The sequence below is a fragment of the Phyllopteryx taeniolatus genome, chromosome 10 (genome assembly GCF_024500385.1).
Source record: "Phyllopteryx taeniolatus isolate TA_2022b chromosome 10, UOR_Ptae_1.2, whole genome shotgun sequence".
NCBI classification, from domain to species: domain Eukaryota; kingdom Metazoa; phylum Chordata; class Actinopteri; order Syngnathiformes; family Syngnathidae; genus Phyllopteryx; species Phyllopteryx taeniolatus.
In genome coordinates, this window is record NC_084511.1 from 12570905 (window position 1) to 12578982 (window position 8078).

Below are 8078 nucleotides of genomic sequence, written 5' to 3' on the forward strand. Positions count from 1 at the left end.
CTCCTGGAGAAAGATTTCTTCCGATATTTACCACAGCAGTCATAGCTGCTAGTTGTAAATTTTACTGTTTTAATTTGGAGACACCTAAGAATAAAATACAAAGGTAAATTTTCCCGAGTGACATCATGAGATCTGCTGTGTGCTGCGGAGTGCTTTTCCACATTAGGGTCACAGGAGAGAGCATGGTCCTCTCCCAGCTGATTTAGGGGAGAGGCTAAGTACACCTCGGACTGGTCGACAGCCAATCGCAGGGCACATATAGAGGGACAACGATTTACACTCAAATTCACCCATAAGGGCAATATAGAGTCATCAATTAATCTAACATGCAATTGTTTTGGAATGCGGAATGGTTTTGAGAAAATCCATGCAAGAGAACAACAAACTCCACAATGGAAGGCAAGAGCTGATATTTGAACCCAGAACTGTGAGGCAGAGGTGCTAACCAGTACACTGCTGCAATAATTCACACTAATATTTAATTTTCAACTGCATGTATATAAAATGGTGGCACGGTGGAAGACTGGTTAGCACATCTGCCTCATAGTTCTGGGGACTGGGGTTCAAATCCCAGCCCCGCCTGTGTGGAGTTTGCATGTTCTCCCTGTGCCTGGGTGGGTTTTCTCCGGCCACTCCGGTTTCCTCCCACATCCCAAAAACATGCGTGGTAGGTTGATTGAAGACTCTAAATTGCCTGTAGGTGTGAATGTGAGTGTGAATGGTTGTTTGTTTCCATGTGCCCTGCGATTGGCTGGCAACTGGTTCAGGGTGTACCCCGCCCGACGATAGCTGGGTTAGGCTCCAGCAGCCCGTCAGGATAAGCGGTAAAGAAAACGGATGTATATGAAACATTTGTAAAGTAAATGTGTAAAGCTTTTTACCTAAATGGAATAATGCTGATTATTCTTGTGTGCATACTCTATTTTTTTTTTTGTTTGTTGTTCAGACTCCCCCTCCATGAGCCGTCACCTTATCATGGTGGAGGGCTTTGTGTGTCCCAATGATCCTAGGAGCCAAGTTCTCTGGGGCTTCACGCCCCTGGTAGGGTCATCCATGGGAAACGGGTCCTAGGTGAGGGACCAGACAAAGCACGGCTCCAAAAACCCTATGACGAATAAAATTAATGGATGGAGGTTTCCCTTGCCCAGGCCTGGAAGTGGTGCTCGAAGGCGAGCGCCTGGTGGCCAGGCCTGCACCCATGGGGCCCGGCCGGGCACAGCCCGAAAGGGTAACGTGGGTCCCCCTTCCCGTGTGCTTACCACCTGTCGGAGCGGCCATAGGGGTCGGGTGCAGTGTGAGCTGGGCGATGGCCGAAGGCAGGGACCTTGGCGATCAGGAAGCGAAGCTCTCAATTTACCGGTCGATCTACGTTCCTACCCTCACCTATCGTCACAAGCTGTGGGTCGTGACCAAAAGAACAAGATCCCGTTTACAAGCGGCTGAAATGAGTTTCCTCCGCAGGGTGTCCGGGCTCTCCCTTAGAGAGAGGGTGAGAAGCTCGATCATCCGGGAGGGGCTCAGAGTAGAACCGCTGTTCCTCTACATTGAGAGGAGCCAGATGAGGTGGCTTGGGCATCTGATTAGGATTCTGATGAGGATGCCTCCTGGACCAAGGACACGCTGGCGAGGCGACGTCTCTCGGCTGGCCTGGGAACGCCTCGGCATCTCCTCGGAAGAGGTGGATAAATTGGCTCGGGAAAGGGAAGTCTGGGTCTCCCTACTAAAGCTACTGCCTGACCTGATAAGCGGAAGAAAATGGATGGATAAATGTTCAGACTGGGCGGCACGGTGGTCCACTGGTTAGCACATCTGCCTCACAGTTCTGAGGACCCGGGTTAAAATCCGGCCTTGCCTGTGTGGATTTTGCATGTTCTCCCCGTGCCTGCGTGGGTTTTCTCCGGGTACACCGGTTTCCTTCCACATCACAAAAGCATCCATGGTAGGTTAATTGAAGACTCTAAATTGCCCGTAGGTGTGAATGTGAGTGTGAATGGTTGTTTGTCTATACGTGTCCTGCGATTTATTGGCAACCAGTTAAGGGTGTACTCTCGCCTGAAGATCGCTGGGATAGGCTCCACCATGCCCATGACCCGATTGAGGATCAGCGATACGGAAAATGAATGAATGTTCAGACTGGGAAAATATTAGTTTTTTGTTTTTTTATGAGTGTAAATTGCGGATCAAAGTTGATTTGTAGCATTTCAGAACAGAGCTTGGAGTGTCCATGTATTCCATTCCCATCTTTATAATAGTATATATTATTCATGTACAGTTGAGTCATTCTGCTCCTCCCATTCTACTCAGTATCATTATTCTTCTTATTCATTTTTCTATGATATTATTATTATTATTTTTATTATTATTGTCTCCTGCTACTATCAACTGCTGTGAAGTTTGAAAGGCTGTTCTTCAGTATTCCATTCCATTATGTTCTATTATTATTATTATTTTTTATTTTCAGACTACAGCGAGGACATTAAATCTCTTTTATCGTCATATGCAATTTTATTTGACAAGAACTGGCCACTTGATTTTTAAATGCACATTCCCATTTCCTATTGATGTGACACGAGTGATTTTTATTCACTTATTGTGTCTTCTTCATATTGTACACATCTACATTGTTGGTAGCATTTTAACAAACCGACACGTATTTGACAATAAATCATAAAACACATAAGGCCTCTGTACGAAGTTAGAATAATTGACATTCATCAGGCACCTTCATCAAGGTTCATAGCTTTTGCCTGATGTGCTGTCATCGAGCTTTGATGCTTTGTCATGTAACCTCAGGAAGACACTGGCAACACCTGTCTTTGCAGTCATAAGGCATGCTAATGCATGCAGACACATGGTGGCCTGCTGCCTGACCTTGCTAGGACGGCGGGAGTCATTGGAGACAGGCCATGGCCACTCTGCAGGGCACAATACGGCATATGCTCACTTGGTAAAGCCCTTAACACATGCAACATCAAATTGCTGATTAAATTTGTACGTAAATCTCAGGTGTACCACAGCACTGAGAGCAGCTAGTCAAAGCAATAAAACATATGTGTCTTTATGTCTTTGTTAGCTTTGTTCCACAACTAATTCTATTGTTTTTTTTCTATTTTAAATGAACTAAATATTCTGATGCATACAAATCCATGTATCATTTGTGCATTCCATTTTCAACTAGCAATTGGGGGGGAGAGATTCATTATTTAGTTATTAGTTTTTTAAATTTAACACAATTTTTTAAAATGATTTTTCATATTTCAAATTTAGGCTTGGTTTAAAAATGAAAAAAAATCAGGCCACAATTCTGATTCTGATTTTAATATTTAATTGGTCGCGTTTTATGTGACAGAGGAGTTTGGTAATAAGCATCAATAAAGATACGTAAGCGTGTTAACTTTCGCAATCGACCATGATCCAAAAGCCCTAAATGGACAATTATATATTGTTTAGAGCAGGGGTCACCAACCCTTTTTGAAGCTGAGAGCTGCTACTTGGGTAATGATTAATGTGAAGGTCTACGACTTATATACACACATCTGAAATAACAAATTTGCTCTAATTACCTTTAATTACATATTATTAATAATGACTCATGCTATTCTTCAATGAGAAGACACTGATCATGTTAATGATTTCTCACAATAATTATCACATTGATTTAACAAGGCAGGAAACAAAAAAGCCACTTTTCTATAAATTTCTGCAAGTGTTTACATTTTCAAATGATCTCATGCAGCTTCAATATTCCTTGGATGGCTACTTATGTGGGCTACTCATGTGGTCTTTGGGTGCTACATGGTGTCCACAGGCACTAAATTGGTGACCCTGTGTGAGAGGAACAGAATGAGTTTCTCAAGGAGTCATTGCATGACAACATGACAATCGCTTTCACCGCTGTTTGTCTGTCTGATCGCATTTCAAAATATAACATCAAATGTCCACATACAACGTGAAATGCGGAAGAAAAGACTTGGGGCAATTCACTTCAACAACACCATTATTTTCATCAATTTTATCGCGATTCGCCTGTTGCGGATTTAGTGCATTGTGGATTTTTTTTTTCAGATTCATATCGCGCATAATTTGCCATATCGCAGGATTTTGTTTGTTGCAATGTTTTTGTGGTAAAATTAACATTTCCTAGCCTAAAAGATTAAAACTGTATAAAGAAAAAAGGTGAAAAACAAATTACATTACCACTGTCCATTTCTATATGTTTGAGTTTAAAAGGAATTTAAGAGTATAGAAAGTGTTGATAACAATATGGTAGATATTAATAGGAGTGTGTGGGAGATTAGTAAGAATCTGGAGAGGTACATAACATTTTAAAGTATGTATACATAATCCAAAAAATATGTGATCACTGCGTTGCGAATTTCACCTATTGTGGGAGTGGTCGGGAACAGGACCCCCGCTTTAAACGAGAGATTACTGTGTACAGCAGTGATTCTCAACCAGTGTGCCGGGGCACATTAGTGTGCCGTGAGCGCTCTTCATGTGTGCCGTGGGAAATTATAAAATTTTACTTAATTGCTCAAAAAATTATCTATTTACAAGAAATAATGTATATTTGTTCATCTATTTATGCCAGTGAGGCATAGTGCCAGACAGAAGAAATTAATGTTCTTCTATTAGATGGCAGGAGGTACATACAGTAATTAATGTATCCACTTTTTGTGACATTTTTGTTTTTTGGTGTGCCATGAGATTTTTCAATTGTAAAATATGTGCCTTGGCTCCATAAAGGTTGGAAATCACTGGTGTACAGTATGATTTGGTTTGCTCGCCGTGGTCGCAGAATATCAGAACAGTATGGTGCAAATAGACCGAGCAGAAGGAAAACATTCACAAACTGATGCTCCTTGTTAAACTTTTGGATCATTTAAAGAGGACCAATTCAATATGAAAAACAATTTCAGTCCTGTGGCCTGTTTTTCAATTCCATATTTTTGATCTGAGATTAAAATGTAATTATCAAGAATCTGTAATTTTTCTATTTTTTGTATTACATTAAAAAACACATAACAAAATATTTAACACTTATAACACTTTCATTTTTTGATTTTTGAAAGCCCTTGAAAATGGAGAGAATATTTGATGCACAGATTCATACAAACATTTACTTTCAAGGACAGAGATCAAAACTTACCACTTCAAGCATTCACCTATTTAGACCAGTAGCATTTCAACTCGTATCATCGCAAACTGTACCCTAAAATGAGGAGACAACAAGATTTTATCTGCTTTTCTTTTCTGACCATCTAGCTCGTTTTCTTCACAAACAATATGTCTAGACATGCACCAACAGTGGACATCGGAACGGCCCCAAAAATACACAACCATGTGCCTGCACCCACATATCCAACCTGCCAAACACAGCTATAATAACCTCCACAAATACATGATCCCATGTGTGTGTGTTTGTCTGGGGCAAACGGGATATTATTGTCTCTCTCTCCCTAGCTCCTCCAAAGTGCACTTTTCAAGGTGCAGGGCTTGGTATCTCCATAGCAACAGCTTAGCGACCAGGATCAGTAGGAGGCCGATGGGGTGGCTGTGGGTGGAGAAGGGCCACATAGGCATGCAGGGTACATTGACAAGGAACATTGTGACATTTTCTTGAGTCGTGATTGAGGGGACAAAAAGGGTGTTTCATTCTTCTAGAGGTGTGTGCTTGTGTTTGTGTGGCATTATCTGTCCATCTGAGCATGTACTCAAATAGCCATATTGTTATTGATCAGGTGTGATCTTGACTCTGTGAACTATGACCTCTAATAGCACTCACACACACACACACACACACACACTGGAGGTTCAATGTCTGTCTTTATATAGCAGTCTTACATTGGGGAAAAAAAAAGTGTTTACAAGTGTGTGTGTATCCATGCTGGTCCAGGTATATCCACTCCTGTATTAAACCACCTTTCAAATTTATTCCAGCTGTGCAGTTATTTGTTGTATTATTTTAAATGCCTTAAAGTAAGAAAGTCTTCCTCTTTGTTCTCAAACAAATAAATCAAAACAATGACGGTCCAGGATGTACAACCCCAATTCCAATGAAGTTGGGACGTTGTGTTAAACATAAGTAAAAACAGAATACAATGATTTGCAAATCATGTTCAACCTATATTTAATTGAATACACTACAAAGACAAGATATTTAATGTTCAAACTGATAAACTTGATTGTTTTTAGCAAATAATCATTAACTTTTAATTTTATGGCTGCAACGCATTCCAAAAAAGCTGGGACAGGTGGCAAAAAAGACTTGAGAAAGTTGAGGAATGCTCATCAATTGGGTAACAGTTTTAGCAGGGAAGCACAGGCTTTCCTCTCCCCAGCCACTTCGTCCAGCTAGAGATCGACATAATCTGCACAAAGCACAGACATAATTCAAGGGCCATGAAACCAGTCCCCCTCAACACCTCGGCTGTGCCTAGAAATTCTGTCCATAAAGGCTATGAACAGAATTGTTGACAGACAGCAGCTTTGGCACAGTCCAACCCGCAAAGGAAAATACATCAGACATCAGTCATACAGGGATGGAAAAGATCGTATTAGGGAGTCATGGGAGGTACCCCATACTCCTGAAGCACCCCCACAGAACTCCTCATGGGATACGGTTGAACCCCTTTTCCATATCGACAAAACACATGTAGACTGCTGCGATTGGCTGGCGACCAGTTCAGGGTATACCCCGCCTCTCGCCCGAAGATTCCTGCGACAGGCTCCAGCATGCCCGCGACCCTAGTTAGGATAAGCGGAACGGAAGATGAATGAATGAATGAAACATGTAGACTGTTTGGCGAACGAGACCCCACTAGACACAGTGTTGATGGCGCACTGATTCCCTCTTATGAGATGATGGATGGTTGGCCAGAATTGCCTTGAAGTCGTCTGGAAGTCGCTCTTCAGGGGCTCACCGAACTCCTCTCACAGCGACCACCAAAGCTGCATTCTGCTTGGCCTGCTGGAAACCATAAGCTGCCTCTGGGGTCTCATAGGCCAAAATGGTCCGATAAGACTTCTTTTTTAGCTTAACGGCATCCCTCACTACCGGTGTCCACCAACATGTTCGGGGACTACAGCCATGACAAGCGCCTTACGGCCACTTATCCTGTCTGCCGCCTCAACAATGGAGGCATAGAACACTGCCGACTTTCCTGGTGTCAGGTGCACATATGGACACCCTTCTGTTTAAACATGGTGTTCATTATGGACAAATCATGACGAGTATACTGTAGATGCAATAAGTATGCTCACACCTTCTCGGTGACTCTCATCAGCAACTCTTAAGAAGCCCCTCTTAAGAAGACTGGTACCAGAGCCCAAGCTATGGAAGCGGTGAGCCTAACTATATCTAGTTGCAACTTTTCAATCTCACACACCAGCTCAGGCTCCTTCCCTGGCAAAGAGGTGAGAGGTGACATTCAAGTCCCTTGAGCCAGCTTCTGTGGCTGGGGATCAGACTGCCAAAGTCCCACTGCCACCACCCAACTCACTATGCAGATGACCCCTTTAGTCCCTCCCAGAGGTGGTGTCGCTGCATAATCCACAGTGGTTGTGCATCATAGGAGTTCTTGAACCATGCTTTGTCTTGTCCCTCACCTGGGACTTGTTTGCCTTTGGTGACCCTGCCAGAGGCATAAACCCCATTCAACTTCACTCCTTGGATCATTGGGACACACATACCCCTCCACCATGATAAAGTGATGGCTCAGGAGGCTGGCAAAAAAATTGCCTGTGTTTAATTTTAAAAGCCAAATTGATATTACTCCTGGTCCCCAGCAGCTCTCACACACTCGTGTATCTGGAATGATTTTGAAAATCACAGTACAAAAGTAAAAATACAGACCAAAGGCTATAAATAATATAGTATTTTGAAGTTCACGCAATGCAAATTGAGAGTGCTGAGAATGACACTGATAACTGAAGATGTCAACATCATGTCAATGTTGTCCTGGATAGTGAAAATCAAAATGTAATCATCTACTTACTATACTATTCCGTCGTATTTAATATACAATCCGTCTGATCCATTTTTTGTTCTCATTAGGGTCGCAGGTGAGCTGGAGCCT